The sequence below is a fragment of the Pseudophryne corroboree genome, chromosome 4 (assembly GCF_028390025.1).
Source record: "Pseudophryne corroboree isolate aPseCor3 chromosome 4, aPseCor3.hap2, whole genome shotgun sequence".
In the NCBI taxonomy this organism is placed as follows: domain Eukaryota; kingdom Metazoa; phylum Chordata; class Amphibia; order Anura; family Myobatrachidae; genus Pseudophryne; species Pseudophryne corroboree.
This window is the reverse complement of record NC_086447.1, coordinates 925,672,582-925,692,273: the sequence shown is the minus strand read 5'-3', so window position 1 is coordinate 925,692,273 and position 19,692 is coordinate 925,672,582. Positions and strand designations below refer to the sequence as shown.

The following is a 19,692-nucleotide window of genomic DNA, read 5'->3' as shown; positions in this document are numbered from 1 at the left end:
GAAACTATGACAGAAGGTTGTTAATGAAGGTGGAAATGAGTAAGCTTTCTGAGTTAAGCAAAGGTAAGCCAGCGTCATCTGTCCAGCAGTCCTTAAACCTTTTCCAAAACTCAGTAACAGACTCCGAAGGTTTCTGTTTACAAGCTACAGCGACAGGCAAAAAAGCACAGGCAAAGGAGCACGGGTTTTAAAGACTTCCTTCATATGTGTATAGCTGCGTCCTTTGCAAGCTTTGCGCTAATAAGATATACAGCCATCGAGGGTAATAGTGGGCTTGGGACAGTGTTTTACTATTATCTAAACTCTGGGCTACTGGTGCGTTAGGGATAGAGCTAGTGGACGCACCCTCCAGCAGTGGAGTTGGAGGCGATCCCATCTGGTGTGAAAGGGTTACTGCTGCCAAGAGATCTGTGTCCTCAAGCGCAGGATACATTGGAATGCAAGGGGGAGGCGAGAGGGATTTCAAAGATTTACAGTTTATCACTTCTTCGCTTCTGTGCTGTTGGGAATTGATATTTTTTTTTTTTTTAATCCTCCATATAGAAAGGGTAATTACTGCCTTCCCGTAGGAATGGGTCCTGTCCTGCTTTCTCTGTCCATCCCGCTAAATTATCCACCCATGGGTTAACTAAGTAATACTCTGAGGTAGAGTTGCGGGCGACATACATCTTGCATGTCTCACCAGGGAGGGGCGGGGGATATGTAGTTTTTTTTACTCTGACTAGAGCCCATTGTCAGACAGTAATATAAATCAACAGTACAACTTTAAAAGAAAATATCTAAAATTTACAACACTCTACTTACTATACATGCATCAGCTAACCAGTTAATTAGTCATTGACAATATCACAATATTATCTGTATAGTGAGAACATGAAATCTTTTGACGTGTACGATACTTACCATTCGTACAAGATGTCAGAAAAATACAGCGTTTTAAACAGGAAGCAGGAAAAGTGTTTGAGTAAAGATATCTGGCAGACGAAAACTTACCAGCCGTCTGGACCAAATATAAGAACTTATCTCACTACAAACATACAAGAATATATAGACGATCAAATCGAGGTATTCTCTACGTTACGTATAGACCCCAGGTCTATTTTTAAGTATCCCAGATACTAACGTCACGTTATGTATAGACTCCCAGGTCTATTTTAAGTATCCCAGATACTAACGTCTTTGGAGAATTGCGCTTGGACCCCTGGTCCCTTCTCAGACGTATCTTTAAGTCCCAGACATTAAAGATGTTTGGTCACGTGTTCCCAGAACACTGACACGGATTCAGCTTCAGTGTATGACCGCAATCCCGTATGGCAAAGACAGACAATAAATTCTCTATCTTACCATCTGGGGACGATCACTGAATCGCGGACGTAGCCCCCACTTGAAAGGATATGCCCCTATATTCTTTAACCCTCGATGTGATGGCCTCTCAGACGTCTGTGAGTGTAAACCTTTAGCCACAAGTTACATGCACAACACAAGCAGTAAAGATTCACACTGTTTATTGTTCGTTTAACAAAAGTATATAAAAGAAAGGATTTAGGGCGTGTATATCCCAAGTCAATAACTAATTGGACAGAACACAAAAAGGGGCTAACATAACATGATTGGCTAGGAACTGCCGCAGTGGAAGGATATGCATATATGGGCAAGTTTGTATTTCAAATAGGGAGGTTGTTCACACGGTATAAGAAAAAGATAAGAGACAAGGACAGTAGCAAGGAATGTGCTGGAACATTAAGTTCTATAACACAAGCAATTCTATGACATTGAAGCAGAGACGAGCTTTAACCCTTTCAATGTGCACCGGAAATTTTTCGGGTTTTGTGTTTTGGTTTTGGATTCGGTTCTGCGGCCGTGTTTTGGATTCGGACGCTTTTTGGCAAAACCTCCCTGAAATTTTTTTGTCGGATTCAGGTGTTTTTTTACAAAAAACCCTCAAAAACAGCTTAAATCATAGAATTTGGGGGTCATTTTGATCCCATAGTATTATTAACCTCAGTAACCATAATTTCCACTCATTTCCAGTCTATTCTGAACACCTCACACCTCACAATATAATTTTTAGTCCTAAAATTTGCACCGAGGTCGCTGGATGGCTAAGCTAAGCGACCCAAGTGGCCGACACAAACACCTGGCCCATCTAGGAGTGGCACTGCAGTGTCAGACAGGATGGCACTTCAAAAAATAGTCCCCAAACAGCACATGATGCAAAGAAAAAAAGAGGTGCACCAAGGTCGCTGGATGGCTAAGCTAAGCGACCCAAGTGGCCGACACAAACACCTGGCCCATCTAGGAGTGGCACTGCAGTGTCAGGCAGGATGGCACTTCAAAAAAATAGTTCCCAAACAGCACATGATGCAAAGAAAAAAAGAGGCGCAATGAGGTAGCTGTGTGACTAAGCAAAGCGACCTAAGTGGCCGACACAAACACCTGGCCCATTTAGGAGTGGCACTGCAGTGTCAGGCAGGATGGCACTTCAAAAAAATAGTCCCCAAACAGCACATGATGCAAAGAAAAAAAGAGCTGCACTAAGGTCGCTGGATGGCTAAGCTAAGCGACCCAAGTGGCCGAAACAAACACCTGGCCCATCTAGTAGTGGCACTGCAGTGTCAGACAGGATGGCAGATTTAAAAAATAGTCCCCAAACAGCACATGATGCAAAGAAAAAAAGAGGTGCAATGAGGTAGCTGTGTGACTAAGCTAAGCGACCCAAGTGGCCGAAACAAACACCTGACCCATCTAGTAGTGGCACTGCAGTTTTCTAGCGAGAGGATGAGTGCTTCCATCCTCATGTGATTCTGAACCACTAGCCATGAACATAGGCCAGGGCCTCAGCCGTTCCTTGCCACTCCGTGTTGTAAATGGCATACTGGAAAGTTTACGCTTCTCATCAGACGCTTTTAATTTAGATTTTTGGGTCATTTTTACTAAACTTTTGTAGTATACTTGATGACACAGAGGTAGGTAGAGCAGTGGACTACTGTACCGTACTGCTATATATATTATATACTGGTGGTCACAGCAACATTCTGCACTGTCCCCTCCTACTATATACTGCGCACAACTAAAATGCAGCACAGGTATGGATGCATAGTATACTTGACGACACAGAGGTAGGTAGAGCAGTGGACTACTGTACCGTACTGCTATATATATTATATACTGGTGGTCAGTGGTCACAGCAACATTCTGCACTGTCCCCTCCTACTATATACTGCGCGCAACTAAAATGCAGCACAGGTATGGATGCATAGTATACTTGACGACACAGAGGTAGGTAGAGCAGTGGACTACTATACCGTACTGCTATATATATTATATACTGGTGGTCAGTGGTCACAGCAACATTCTGCACTGTCCCCTCCTACTATATACTGCACACAACTAAAATGCAGCACAGGTATGGATGCATAGTATACTTGACGACACAGAGGTAGGTAGAGCAGTGGACTACTGTCCCGTACTGCTATATATATTATATACTGGTGGTCACAGCAACATTCTGCACTGTCCCCTCCTACTATATACTGCGCACAACTAAAATGCAGCACAGATATGGATGCATAGTATACTTGACGACACAGAGGTAGGTAGAGCAGTGGACTACTGTACCGTACTGCTATATATATTATATACTGGTGGTCACAGCAACATTCTGCACTGTCCCCTCCTACTAATATATCCTGCGCACAACTAAAATGCAGCACAGGTATGGATGCATAGTATACTTGACGACACAGAGGTAGGTAGAGCAGTGGACTACTGTACTGTACTGCTATATATTATATACTGGTGGTCAGTGGTCACAGCAACATTCTGCACTGTCCCCTCCTACTATATACTGCGCACAACTAAAATGCAGCACAAGTATGGATGCATAGTATACTTGACAACACAGAGGTAGGTAGAACAGTGGACTACTGTACCGTACTGCTATATAATACTGGTGGTCAGCACAATTCTGCACTGTCCTCCTACTATATACTACAATGCAGGACAGATATGGAGCCTTTTTCAGGCAGAGAACGTAGATATTTTCAGCACACTGAGCACAGATATTTGCAGCACACTGAGCACAGATATTTGCAGCACACTGAGCACAGAAACTGAGTGAACGCTGCACGTCCTCTCGCTATCATCTCCAAAGCACGAGTGAAAATGGCGTCGTCGCGCGGCTCCTTATATAGAATACGAATCTCGCGAGAATCCGACAGTGGGATGATGACGCTCGGGTTAACCGAGCAAGGCGGGAAGATCCGAGGCTGCCTCGGAACCGTGTAACATGGGTGAAGTTCGGGGGGGGGGGGGGGGGGGGGGTTCGGATCCCGAGGAACCGAACCCGCTCATCACTAATATATATATATATATATATATATATATATATTAGTGATGACAGCAGTTTTGCTGTCAGAGTAGTGTCAGGGCATGCTGGAATGTGTAGTTTCACAACAGCTGGAGGGCCGCAGTTTGGACATGCCTGCTCTATAGCCTTCAGCACAGCAGATGTGTCCCAGGAAAGAGAAGGATGCAGATGGAGCAGGTTTATGTGAGACAAACAGCAGCAGCACAATCAGAACCAGCACATTCACACAGCGCTATACCACTCAGGCGGCAACATGTAGGAACAACTACAAGTAACAGATGACCATGCGGGAGACCCACCTTCCATTGCAGTCTCCCCAGCAGGGCACTTTCCCATGGTGTACACTGAGTATTATATTAAATGTGCGTGCTAAAGAAAGGGTAAGTTACCAATAATTTAATGCCCCTTCCAAGGGTCAGTGACAGCGGTGGGTTGGTAGGGCTCATACAATAACAGCAGCTCTTTATTACTCAGCAGATGGCACTGCCAGGATACTGCCCAGCATGCCATTCAGCTTGACTAACATGATGATCACTTGCTGGGCTCAGTGATACCCATAAGGGGTGTTTCCTGTTGCCCAGAAGTCTCCCACCACCACTTGCAGCGGCATAACTATATATTTTGCTCCGCCCTGCCAAAAAAGTTTCTGACGACCCCCTCCCCTATGTCTCCCTCACCATACACACCAGTCTGCCATCTACTCTAGGTATGCCCTATCCCACCTGTTCTATGACAAGTAGCCATGATAGTGCCAGTGGAAGCACTCCCACATCGGGCAGGCAGCTGGGTGGGCCTGTCAGCAAGAAGGCAGCAGCCAGAGCAAGATCTCCTCTATTTCCTCCTCCGAGTCTTACCCTCCTCCACTGCTCACTCTCCCTAGCACCTTCTCCTCCTCTAAGTGCAGACGGCGGGACTCTGGGAGTGCGGGCGCGTCCGCCGCATGACGGCCCTCATTCCGAGTTGATCGCTCGCTAGCTACTTTTAGCAGATGTTAAAACGCATAGTCGCCGCCCACAGTGGAGTGTATTTTCGCTTTGCAAGTGTGCGACTGCAAACGGCTTTGCAGCCGAGCTCTGCAGAAACAGTTTGTGCAGTTTCTGAGTATGTCTGGACTTACTCAGCCGCTGGGATCACTTCAGCCTGTCCGGGACCGGAATTGACGTCATACACCCTCCTGCAAATGCCTGGACATGCCTGCGTTTTCCCTACCACTCCCAGAAAACGGTCAGTTGCCACCCACAAACGCCTTCTTCCTGTCAATCTCCTTGCGATCGGCTGTGCGAACGGATTCTTCGTTATATCCATCGCTCAGCAACGAACCGCTTTGTACCCGAACGACGTGCCTGCGCATTGCGGTGCATATGCATGCGCAGTTTTGCCAAGTTTTAACCTGATCGCAGTGCTACAAAAGGTTGCTAGCGAGCGATCAACTCGGAATGACCCTCTATATCCGTGACATCCACCGCACACACAAGGCTACTCTGGGAACAGATTTCACCGGTGCCCACAAGCCACCGCGGCGTCTGCGGGGACTACTGCTATGTCGCTGACCACATGACTGCTGAAAATGAGTGTATAGATTCCCTGTCATGCAAGAGTTTCGGGCTCTGCAGGACAGGAGGGGTGAGACTCGTACTGGAAGCAGCAGAGCTGACACTTGGCGTGCTGTGAAGGTGGAACTTCCCTTATGGGGCTCTGTCCTGGTCTGCACAGGAAAGAGGGTGACTGAGCACTGTCAGTGTGTCTCTCTGACCTGTGAGCATGTCTTCTCTCACCGTCTGTTTGTCTGTCCCTCAGCCCTGTTCGTGTGTCTGTCTGTTCTGTCAGTGAGTCTATGTCTCAGTTATGTCTGTATGCTTCAGTCCTGTAGCAGCCCCTTGTCGAAGTCAAAAATATTACATAAAAAGAACATACAAACTACACACATTATGAGTGCAAACAACAAATACGCGCAGCGTACACACAAATACGCGCAGCGAGCACAGCAATATATGGTAACACACGCATTTACACGGACATGCCACAGAGATGGATTCGACACTTATTTCATACAGTACATAAATATAATAATATCAAGCGCCAGACATCATGATGATTTAAAATTATATAATGAAGTAATGTCATGTATGTGTATTATTTGAACGAAACCAGATACACCTGTCATATTTGGTATTTAAGCAACCAGATTAATGTGTAGATTAATTTGATACTTGTTATAAAGTTGTAGGACATTGCAACAAATAATTATGATTAAATGTATAAAAGCTAAAATCACTTTTATTAGAACAATAGATATTCCAAACAGGTAGTGGACAGGAAGCGCAGGCCAGCCCTTTGGATGTCTTCAAGGCTGAACCTGATTAGCATATACAAAGAGACTAGTGACTCATCATGAATGAGTAAGTCCCCTCCCCCAAAAACTAGATAACACATTGCTGATCACACAGGAGTTCAGTTGCTGTTTTGGACTAGACGATGATGAAGTTATTGCCAGATCAGTTCCTGTATTTATTTGCTGAGAGAGAGAGAGATATTAAGAGGAAGATGCATTGAGGAAATGGTAATTGTATCGCTGGCCTGTAACTGTAACTGTATGTTTTAACTGCTTACTGTGTGAGTTGTAACCATGTAATTATGTGCATACTGTACATTGTAATATATTGAATCCATATCCTTTTTAATAACAAATATATACATCAATGAGCTTTGGAACTCAGATAATGTGTGGGTGTATTGTTTTCTCTTATGGGATGCAGTGTTTTGCGATGTACAGCGCACTTTTATCGTATATGGTAATAAGATGCGCCTGGCGTCTGCAGTATATATTAGAGTGGCCATTTTAAATATTTGTGAGAAAGCAATTTGGCATTCACACCCTGCACAAGCTAGGTTGCACCAACAAATATGGGTATGTATAACAGGTAAGTAGTCAGCAGGGATTCTTTAAGAGAGGAGGAGGCCCACGTCCAGCCTCCTCCGTTTGGGCCCCCTCCTCTCTGTCGGCAGAGCTGACAGTCTGAGCACTAGAGGGCTCAAACTGTACTGCGCATGTGCAGATCTCCAGGAAAATGTCGGGCGGCCATTTTCCTAGTGATTCCTTTGCTGTGCATGCGCAGAAATACATAAAAATGACCGCAGCGCCATTTTCACAGTATTTTAACAGCTCTGCTGATGTTGGCGTGGGACTTTGGAGGGGTGTGTATTCAGAAAATGGGCGCAGCGCATGCGGTGTGGGCCCTTGTGCACCACACACACTGCACCCATAATAGATACTTCAGAGGTAGTCAGGATCCCGATGGTCACCTTCTCGACGGTCAGAATCCCAGCACCGGCATTCTGATGGTCAAAACCACGATGACAGTGAGTATTAGGGTTGGGTTTAGTCACTAGGGGGAGGGTTAGGTGGCTGGAGGGGACGGTTAGTGTTAGGCAGAGCAGCGTGTTAGTGTTAGGGAGAGTCTCTGGGGACAGCTGAGTATCTCCAGGAGTGCTGGGCGTGACCCCAGAGTGATGAAAGGCCATGAACCTTCCCAGGAGGTCATGCCCCTTTTTGGATGCGCGCAAAGTCCCGATTTGCACAGAGTGACACCAGCCCTAGTGTGGCTGTGATTTTATATTTGTAAGTTTACATTATTTTCTGTAAAGGTTCAAATGCACTAGCTGACCATGAAAACATAAAACAACTGCATTTTAGTTGCTGTATAGTCAGCGCCATCTGCCACATAGAGGATACAGCAAGAACTCCTGGCTGTATGGTAGTGTATCCTGCCGCAGTGCTGAACCAACCTGAAATACGTTGTGTGGTGAAAAAAAATGTCCTTTCTTAAGTATACTAAATCTCACTAGATAACATGGCAGTTAGGATCCAATTGGCTGCTACTTTATCTCTCTCCAAGGCTTAGTACATATCTGGAACTTGCCCAATAATAGTTCACTGATTCATTGGCCATAGGTCAATAGGGCCCACAGGGCATACTATACCCCAGGACCCCCTTTGTCAGGAGGCCCCCATGTTGGAGGAAACAGACATCAATAGCTTTCCCTCTTGGGCAGCAGCAGAACCAGAGAGCCAGAATGCAAGCAGGAAAGTATGCAGGCAGACACAGGAGTATCAGGTTTCATGACCTACCTATGGAGCTTTCCAACAAGAGGAGAGATAGGAGGGTGGAGAGAGCTGTAAGTGACCAGGGATCCCAGCTTTTCCTCCTCCCTACCTGGGTTTCTGGGTCCTGTGTAACCTGTTATCTAATGAGGGTCTAGAGAGAGTCCTCCTGAGTCCTGTCCCAACGTGTAAGTAGTACAGAAGCTGCTGCTATTCTTGCATGTGACAAGATAAATGATAGATTTTACTGTTCTACGTGTATTTTAAGGTTGTTTAAGTTGTTGTTTTTCCACTACAAGAAACTTTATAAAATAGTTGTCTGACCGTTTAGTGGAGCTATAAACAGTGTCCAGGTATTATTGAACTACAGTATTAGTTTAAATCTAAAATACACAATTGGTTTAAATGTAATATACACAATCCATACCTCCCAACATGACCCATTCCAGGAGGGATACAATGCTCTCTACCTGGATTTCCTTCTTAATTTATGATCACAATCTCTGCTGATGAAACACCTTTCTTATCAATTAAATAGTTCAACACCAGTGACGCCAATCATATATTAAGAGGGAAGTCCAGCTAGAGAGCATGTTGTCCCCCCCTGAAATGGGTCATGTTGGGAGGTATGCACAATCTAATATACACCCCCCACCCTTCCACCAGGGCCCCCCTGTCTTAAGGGCCCTGGGCAGCCCCAAGCCTTAATCCGGCGATGTTCACAAACATCGGATCTGCTGCTGGTGCAGATGCACGCAACAAAAACAAGGAAATAGACACATATTTACATTAGGTTTTCTTTTTAGCAAACAACCGCCAGCAGTTGCCAATAGAGATCACACGTGACATACTTGGACCGCGCACAGGAACAGAATTGCTTTCGTGGTCTCCACACTCTTTGCTCCAAACTCTCAGACATTCCATCTTCAGTTTGGAGAATGGAAAGTGAGATTTAATGACCTGCTAATTCACATTGTTACCAGGAGAAAGGTCTCCACAACGTGGTCACACAACTGTGCATATAACGAATCCCGTGTCTGGAGGCCTGTGTGCTGTGTAATGATGTGGCGCTGACCCTTATTTCCTTTGCTAGAGTACACTTACACATATAATCCCAGTACTACCGGGTCAGAGGAAAGGTATAAGCTCTTGGAACAAGTCCCGATGTGACTCTGAGTATTTATAGCAGTAATATCTAGAACAAAGAGACGTTCTGGATGCACCGGAGACCTGTAAACAAATCTTGAAAAAGGTAATTCATCAAATATAGATGCGCCTTCAGTTATGGGGTTATGAAATAAAACCATCCATCGTACACTAGTCAGATTTATTATATGAGCTGTAGGCAGAGGAAACTGCAAAACTATTACACACCAGAAAGTCAAATCCCTATGTCTCCCTGTTTGTGGTTCTCTGACATCCACGTTGCCTACGGCTGTAGTATGTAAATGAGATTGTGACTCATTTACATATTCTGATCCGTTAGCTCTGGTGCAGCACCTCTGCCCTGGACGGCAAAATCTCATTTTCACATTGAGCATTAAATACATCTAAAACAAGTTGTCTCATTTTCCTTATGTTACACAATCCCTACTATTCTGCATATATGCATATGTCCCTGGATGGCACAAGTTTGTGGCCGTGGGCTAGTGGAGGAGAGATGCAACAATGCAGCACCAGTCACACAAGTAAGTGTAACAGCCCTTCGGGGGTAGGTGGGTGGCTGAGGGGAGTAGGCATATGAAGGGCCCATGTAGTAAAGTCATTAAGCTGGATAAGCTGGATACTATAGTTTAAAGGAATAACTCATGGTATTTGAAGTAGGATTTCTGACTGAAATCGGCTGTTGAAGACTCACAGTTGGTGTTTATTGAAAGATAAATTGTGAAAAAATGATCTCCCACCCAGATTGACAGGCTGTTGGTGTTTGGGGACAGGGGGTGGGCGGAGCCAGACAGCGCTTACAGAAAACAGGGCATGTCGCCCCCATTTTCTGGGAGTGGAGAAGCCAGAGGCTGTGTCTTCGCATGCAGACTTCCAGGTCCTGGCAGGATGGGTTCCTGCGTTACCTGAGGGTTATTCCGATGGCCGATGTTTACGATAGTGATCCGATGCTGCATTTTCGGTTGCAGCAGTGGGTCACACAAGCACACAGGAGGCACCTTAGTTTTTTTACACAAGACGCCTTCTGCTGCTTTTACATATTTCCGTACAGCAGCTGCATCCAAAAACGCAGGCGCTGTACAAACTGCGTCCATCTCCGGGCCAAAAAACCGCAAAAAAAATAAAAGTGACCATTGACTGTATAAACTAACACTAATAATAAAGTAGCATTTTCCTTACGTATTGTATATGGGTACTGTGTACCCTTTATAGCCACTGTAAGAGGCCAGGTAAGTGATATTAGGGCTCTTTATTCTGAATACTCTCTAGCTGTTGGTATCTGTGACGTTACAGGTAAGTAGCACCTCCCGGACCAGTAACTGATATACAGTATAATGGAAAGAAGACGGTTTAATCTCCGCATTTGATTTCTGAACAGTGAGCACCACAAAGTAAGGGTTGGAGGAAAAATATGGGCGTGGCTCGGTGACCGGACGCACGGTCATAGTAACGATGATACAGTATTATCATTCACGGGGCATAACACAATACCCTGCAAGATGTACGCATGGGCGCAATTCTGGCGATCAGAAATAATTTTATATGACAAAACCAAACGGTTTTTAAAATACATTCTAAATCGCCGGAATTGCGCCGACGCCTTCCCCTGCGATTACATAAGGCTCGCAGTGTTTCGCAGGGGTTGGCGGTGTTTGGTGATGCAATGAGCAGGCAGGTACGCCCCCAGCCGGGAGAAGTTCCAGGTCTCCCAGGGGGGTGTGGTATGTAAGGTTGACAGGGTCTTTAGGTCAACAGGTCAATAAGTCGACATGAGTTTTTGATTTTTTGTTGGTGTCATTTTCTCCGTACAGTGACCGGGAACCCCAATTAATGCACCGTGTCCCCTCGCTTCGCTCGCCAGGTTACTATTCCCAATCATAGTCCACGTGGATCGTTAAGTATGAAAAAGTTCAAAAAAAAGAAAAAAAAATGTGAAAAACTCCTGTCGACCTTTTGACCTGTCGAGCTAGAACATGTCGCTCTAAAGATTCTGTCAACCTAGAGACCCTGTCAACCTATTTACTGTTGACCAATAGCGGTCGACCCAAACATTGTCGACCTACTTACTGCCGACCTAAAGCGGCTCCCCTCCCAGGGATCCAGGAAATTCCACCGCCTTTTCGGGAGTCTCCAGGAGGATACTCCAGCACCTACTGTACATGCAATGGGTACAGCTTAATAAATATTGGGGCTGTGAGCCACTTCTGGCAATTCCTCTGCTCCTGAAATACACCCATGTGGTGAGTCCTGACGTACGCCAGCTTGACTTCATTGGACGTCTGCCAGGCGAGGAGACTCAAGCTGGACTGTCGGCTGACACGGCTTCAATGGGATAATTAGGCAGCATTCAGTTCAAGTTTGTTGACATAAATGTCCCGCAGATTAGCCTTTTAGGCAGAGCGGAGAGTAATGCTCGGATTAACAGGTGGCAGGCTAATGGAGGAACGTGAAATGAATACTTTGTTTCCTGGCGCCCTTGTGCACTGTGTTTCTGCGAGGGATTTCTCTAACCTTGTAGCACATTTCTAACAACTTAGTGCATTATTGTGACATGTTATTAAGTCGTTTCTAGCACGCTGCGTGAAAACGACAAGTTCCCTACACGCATTCCTGTTGTGTCAGATGTAACGTCGGCTCTGGGAGAGCGAGGGGCGTCCAGAGTTTTATTCATCACGTTTTGTTTTTCTTTACCTTCGCAGGATTCAGTCGGCCTGGGTATTCCGTAGTGTCGGTCCAGCAACAGAATGATATTCACAAGAACCAGCATCACTTAGCAGCAGGCCCGAACAGCTGCGATGAGGGGGTCAGCGCATTAGTAAAATACAGCTGTACGGTAATAATCTCTGTTTTCCCATAATTAAAATATTTGTATTGGGATCATTTGCTCGGCGAGAGAACACAGACTTTTCCTCTCTTTCCAGAAGACAGAACTCCACCAAGTATGCATGACCGGTATACGGCATTAACGAGAATAGGCAACCGGCTCTGTTATAGGAGTGAAATGAAAAATACAGTTTCATTTTAGGAAAAGGGCGACTCTAAAGAGGCTGGAAGCTGTACTTCCATGTGACATTTACACATTTACTTGTTGTGTAGGGCATCGGCTGAGAGTGGCGTGAAGCCGTGCTCTAGGCGGTGGTGGGTGCTGGAACAGGGCATGGAAGTGCCCTTCTACCATCCCAGCGATCGAGCGTCATCCCTAATCTATTAATGAGACGCATTTCGGGAATTGGGTGAAAGCCGGAACGGTCCAGGCTCCGGAACCCCGGACCAGGTCCTTGCAGCGACCTGTGATGCTGTGGAGCTTTCTTGGGCGTGTCCCTGTGTAGGACACACAGTAAATGGTGCAGGGAGATGTTACAGCCCCCCCAATCCGCCGCTGCTTCACTCGGGCACAGGGAATAGGAGCAGCACAGCCGGAACGGACTCTGGAACGCTGGACCGAGCCGGCTCCCTACAGCAATTTTTGCAGCTGTGGGCTGTGGAGCTCTTTGTGCCCATCCCTTGTGCAGGGAGACACGCACAAAGAGCTTCACAGAAGCTGAGGTCGCTGCAGGTGGCTGGTGCAGTCTGAACCAGTCCTGTGTTCCGAAATCCGAACCGTTCCGGCTCTCACCTAATCCCTGCATTTCACACCAACCAGCAGCACCTCTGTACTAAAGTGCACTTCTAGGGGAATCTGGCAGATCATACAAAATGTAAAAATAAGTCTGGTCATGAAGGTAGTGAAAACTCTTCAGTTATGAAGGGGTTAAACATCAATCCAAACTTTTACTAGTCTGGGATCCCATTTTAAATACTCTCACCCCACAAGTTTTTCATGCTGGTGCAAAAGTAGCCGGGTACTACTGCACCCAGCAGCGGACCAGCCTCCCTCCACTTATCTGGTGCAAACAGCTGCACCCCTGAAGATGACGCAAACCTGCAACGTCCGCAGGAGTGCTAAATGGGTACATCTGCGTCAGAGTCGGAGCCTGACGTCACAGAGCAACCTTTGCACCGCGGGGCCGCCGGTGGCCCTTACTGCCTGACTTCTGCCGGCTCTCATTTTAATAACAGCAAATCTAGATCCCCAGTCCTGAGCCCCGGGAACTGCAAACGCAACATAAAGGAAAAGGTTGTTGCAATATGTGAAACGTATGTCAGCAAGTTCCAGTATTAGTCATCCTAATAAAAGATTAAATGGATTTCAGTTGATTGAAGGAGTAGAGTTCAGCTTATGAATTGTGTTACATGGCCTCACGAGCAATAAAGGCCTGGGAATACGAGCTACGCAGAGCTGTGTTCAAGTCAATGGTATTTTTCATTTTTTCTGCATTGAATACGCCAAACAATTGTATAAGTGCTGTCATACAACGCAGGTGCAGGCGACCACGTGGCCTCCACTCTCCGGCTTCTATAAGTCAAAGAGGCTTTTCCTTCCCCAGTGAATAATATTTTTTTTCTACTTTATGTTCTCCATTATAACATAATAAGACATTGAGCATAATTCTTCACAAAAGTGACTGCATTAGGCAATAGTAGTGAATTACTGCTTTATTGCTGGCCCACGGGGAGTGCACGAACGGTCCACTCCTAGCAGGCAAGATAGGAATCAAGTACATTCAGTATGGAGGCGACGGCCTTTCCTGCAGCAATCGGGGTCTGCTCGCTACGCACAAGGAAACAAGCGTGTGATATTAAGCTCTAAGTCGCACGCAATTGTGATAATCGCACTAAGAGTCCATCTTATGGGCGTGTTAGGGGAGTGTCACGTGTCACTGAGGTGATTGTGTACTCAGAAGTTTAATCGCTCACATTGGAGGCCGTACTCTGATGGAGAATCTGCCTCGGGCATGGGTCAGGAGCAAGTTGTGATTGTGCAACCGATGGTAACATGTACAGCTGCAGCAAGCGATTGTTTTATCTAAAGACGCATAAGGTGGAGATCTCAGCCCATGCGCACTCAGACACACGGCTGTACACCAGGGGAAGAGCCGATAGTAGCGTCAGCCACAGGCGTGGCCGGGGAAAAATAGGCTAGAGCGTTTGCAGCAGCGACTTAGACATAGAAAACGCATCAGTGGGGATAGTTATAAAACGTTTAGGAGTGACTTAGCCCTACTTAGATTGGGGAGTGCGTTTACATACATGATGTGGTTCTTCAATTCCTATAAATGCACATGAGATACGTTGTATGTATAAGCACATGTGGGGCACTTGGTAAACAGGTGGCATCTCACAGGAGTGCCTGATAAAACATTTTTGAGAAAACTTGGTGTAGATTTTAAAGGGATTTTCCAGACTAGTGTTAGGTTTACACACTTCATCATAACACAATGGAACCCACTCCACTGGTACCCTAACCACTGGTATTGTACCCAGTGTCGCACTGGGCCATGAAGGGTTCACCGCGGGAATGCTGCTGTAGGGGCCCATGCTTAAAGGTGGAGCCAGGTTCCAGTGGGGGCGTGGCCAGCCACCACAGAGGTTTGGCTAACCATTACATGTGCTGTGCCCCTTGGTAATTATATAATATACCAAATTATTGTGAAGTATAATGTAACATATGTATAATGCATAAATCCAGTGCACTAGGATAGTCTGGAACTTGATCCCTAGAGGAGGAGGAGGGCCCAAGGTAGTAGGGCCCACCGGTGGTTTCCCCTGTTCCCCTGTGGGCCAGTCCGGCCCTGATTGTACCTCCTCCACTGGTTCCCCATCTACTGGAACGACCTCCGCTTGTTACTAACCACTGGTACTGTACCTCCTCCACCTACTCTTGTAACCTATCTACTGGTTCCTCCTCCACTGGTACCCCATCTACTGGAACCTCCTCCACTGGTACCCTATCCACTGGTTCCTCCTCCACTGGTACCCCATCCACTGGAACCTCCTCCACTGGTACCCTATCCACTGGTTCCTCCTCCACTGGTACCCCATCCACTGGAACCTCCTCCACTGGTACCCTATCCACTGGTTCCTCCTCCACTGGTACCCCATCCACTGGTTCCTCCTCCACTGGTATCCTATCCACTGGTTCCTCCTCCACTGGTACCCCATCCACTGGTTCCTCCTCCACTGGTACCCCATCCACTGGAACCTCCTCCACTGGTACCCTATCCACTGGTTCCTCCTCCACTGGAACCCCATCCACTGGAACCTCCTCCACTTGTACCCTATCCACTGGTTCCTCCTCCACTTGTACCCTATCCACTGGAACCTCCTCCACTTGTACCCTATCCACTGGTTCCTCCTCCACTGGTACCCCATCCACTGGAACCTCCTCCACTGGTACCCTATCCACTGGTTCCTCCTCCACTGGAACCCCATCCACTGGAACCTCCTCCACTTGTACCCTATCCACTGGTTCCTCCTCCACTTGTACCCTATCTACTGGAACCTCCTCCACTTGTACCCTATCCACTGGTTCCTCCACTGGTACCCCATCCACTGGAACCCCCTGTACTGGTACCCCATCCACTGGAACCCCCTGTACTGGTACCCCATCCACTGGAACCTCCTCCACTGGTACCCTATCCACTGGTTCCTCCTCCACTGGAACCCCATCCACTGGAACCTCCTCCACTTGTACCCTATCCACTGGTTCCTCCTCCACTGGTACCCCATCTACTGGAACCTCCTCCACTTGTACCCTATCCACTGGTTCCTCCACTGGTACCCCATCCACTGGAACCCCCTGTACTGGTACCCCATCTACTAGAACCCCCTCCACTGGTACTTCCTCCACTGGTACCCCATCCACTGGAACCCCCTGTACTGGTACCCCATCTACTAGAACGCCCTCCACTGGTGACCCATCTACTGAAACCCCCATCCACTGGTACTTCCAACACTGGTACCCCATTCACTGGAAACCCCACCTCCGGTACCCCAGCCATTGATACTTCCTCCACTGGTACACCATCCACTGGAACCCACTCCACTGGTGCCCTATCCACTAAAACCCCTGCCAATGGTTCCCAAACCACTGAAATGCCCTTCACTTGTACCCCATCCACTTAAACCTCCACCACTGGTATTCCATCCACTGGTACCTCCTCCACTAATATCCCATCCACTGGAAGCTCCTCCACTGGTAACTCATCCACTGACATGGCCCCTCCACTGAAATTTGATTCACTGGAACCCATCCACTTTAACCCTGTCTACTAAAACTTCCCCTACTCTTATCTGATCCACTGGGATCCCCTTCACTGGTACCCCATCCACTGATTATGGGTACCCCATCTACTGGTACCCCATCCATTGATTATGGGTACCCCATCTACTGGTACCCCATCCATTGATTATGGGTACCCCATCTACTGGTACCCCATCCATTGATTATGGGTACCCCATCTACTGGTACCCCATCCACTGATTATGGGTACCCCATCTACTGGTACCCCATCCACTGATTATGGGTACCCCATCTACTGGTACCCCATCCATTTGGACCCTGTCTAGTAAACCCCCTCCACTTCAAATCAAGCTTAATTCCCACTTATGTAAATTCTTTTTGGCAAAGAGGGTAAACATGTAACAGGGTCAGATAGTCAGGTAGAGTCTCCTTTATATCGTACACTGTGCGAGGAGAGGAAGAGTAAGGCTACTATATTGATTTACACAACAATAGAGTTTATAAATGATTTTCTGCAGGCAGAGCCGGCCATAGGCATAGGCAAACTAGGCAATTGCCTAGGGCATTTGATATGCCTAGGGGCATCAGCAGCTTCTGCTTCAGGTAGAGGTCTGTTCTCTACCTGAACAGACAGGACACGCTGCACTTCAGGGTTATTACACACTGTGAATCTTGAAAAAGACGCTGCATAGCGTCGAAACGCGTCGACACAGTGTGTTGTTGTGGGTGACAGATTTGACTATCCATAGTGGGGGATAAATAGCTATTGGTATCCGGACCCATTGCTATTGGCTATTAACACCATCCTGCCTTTTCCCACATGGTATGGTTTGTTTCTGTTCACTCTTTTGTTTGTACTCTAATAAAGAGTGTCCTTGTCCTAATTGGATTGTATCTCTGGCTTTGATTTGTTACGAGGGATATTGGGGTCCATCTACCTATATGAAGTGATCGCAAGGCCAACAAAAGAAACCTTTATGAGTTTTCATCACGTCTTACAGAAGTAAGCTTACATGTAAGCGTCCATCACCATAAATCCTGCATATCACATTGGGTGCCTTGAAAAAGAGGTGGAAGCTTGAACTTTCCAGTTTTGGGACTATATCCACATTTCCATTCCCTGTATTACACAGTGGTGAAAGATCTGGTCTCAATGCAGTATTATACTATGTTGCATTTTTTTCTTTTTCATATTGAATGAACTACATCGGTCCACTGTGGCAAAACTGAATTTTCTGGACATTGAGCGCAAAAGTGAGATCGTACTTTTTTCTTTTTCTACAAGGTTGTATAGATTGGTGTTCTATTTAGTACTTTCCTGTGCAGCTCATTTGCGGCGCCCAGAGAGGAATTATTTTCTTATTCATTTTTAATTGTAATTTGTTCTGAGTCTAGTATTCTTGTTACCTCCCCCCCACACCCTTTCAGTTTTCCCGGCCTGGACATCTTTTGCCCATCTCCCGGCCTCGCCTCGGCTGGCCCCCATAGTGTGAGAGCCGTTGGGACCCTCTGCTCCTACTACGCATGTCGGTCTCAGGACAGGCTGTAGGCGATTATTATGTAGTTTTTCATTATTATAATTTTCTTCGGGAGGAGTCCAGATGGTTCTACAAGGCCAGACAATGCTTATCATCATCATTCAGATTGGACTTATTCTACACTACAATATTTTTTTTCTTTTTATGTACAGTATTTATGGTCTTTCTAAAACATTAAAGCATTAAAGTTGTTTACATGTATTTTCAAGATCATTTCATTCCGTCCTTGCAACCTGGTGTTTCCAATTCCCAAAACAAACGCTGTCGCACAGTCGGTAACTGCAAGAATGAAAAAAGAGAAAAAATTCCAGATTGCTCACAAGAATAAATTTATTTCCATCAGTATATTTAATTTCAGTGTCCAGCCTGCAAGCTGCAGCCCCCAAGATAAGGGACTATTTAGATGCAAAAGGGTCTTCATTGCCAAATCGCCTCAATTAATGAGACACCTGCGCAGGTTTGTTAGAAGAGGGAGGTGAGGTGAGTAGGAACGCTCTGACACAAGACCTAACCTGATGCAAGGTCTGCGGTTGGGCGGCCTGAGTTGTTAATGGGTACTTTACATTAATACAGAGAGTCTTTCATTTAGTTTTTGTTTCCTTGAGTTGATTTATTTTTTTCTATCTTTTGGAAATAATTAGTGATGTGCACCGGACATTTTTCGGGTTTTGTGTTTTGTTTTGGATTCGGTTCCGCGGCCGTGTTTTGGATTCGGACGCGTTTTGGCAAAACCTCCCTGAAAATTTTTTGTCGCATTCGGGTGTGTTTTGGATTCGGGTGTTTTTTTACAAAAGACCCTCAAAAACAGCTTAAATCATAGAATTTGGGGGTCATTTTGATCCCATAGTATTATTAACCTCACTAACCATAATTTCCACTCATTTTCAGTCTATTCTGAACACCTCACACCTCACAATATTATTTTTAGTCCTAAAATTTGCACCGAGGTCGCTGGATGGCTAAGCTAAGCGACCCAAGTGGCCGACACAAACACCTGGCCCATCTAGGAGTGGCACTGCAGTGTCAGACAGGATGGAACTTAAAAAAAATAGTTCCCAAACAGCACATGATGCAAAGAAAAAAAGAGGTGCAATGAGGTCGCTGTGTGACTAAGCTAAGCGACCCAAGTGGCCGACACAAACACCTGGCCCATCTAGGAGCGGCACTGCAGTGTCAGGCAGGATGGCACTTCAAAAAAATTGTCCCCAAACAGCACATGATGCAAAGAAAAATGAAAGAAAAAAGAGGTGCAAGATGGAATTGTCCTTGGGCCCCTCCCACCCCCCCCCTTATGTTGTATAAACAGGACATGCACACTTTAACGAACCCATCATTTCAGCGACAGGGTCTGCCACACGACTGTGACTGAAATGACTGGTTGGTTTGGGCCCCCACC

At 46.3% G+C, this 19,692-nt stretch overlaps 1 long non-coding RNA gene across 1 annotated transcript in view; it reads left to right on the top strand.

The window, feature by feature from the left end:
• The window catches only part of LOC134910714 (uncharacterized), a 91,030-nt gene that overhangs the window by 50,815 nt on the left and 20,523 nt on the right, over positions 1-19,692 (top strand). Inside the window, exon 2 of the long non-coding RNA XR_010176267.1 lies at positions 12,335-12,468. This is a non-coding gene — a long non-coding RNA (uncharacterized LOC134910714). The remainder of the gene's footprint in view (positions 1-12,334; positions 12,469-19,692) is intronic.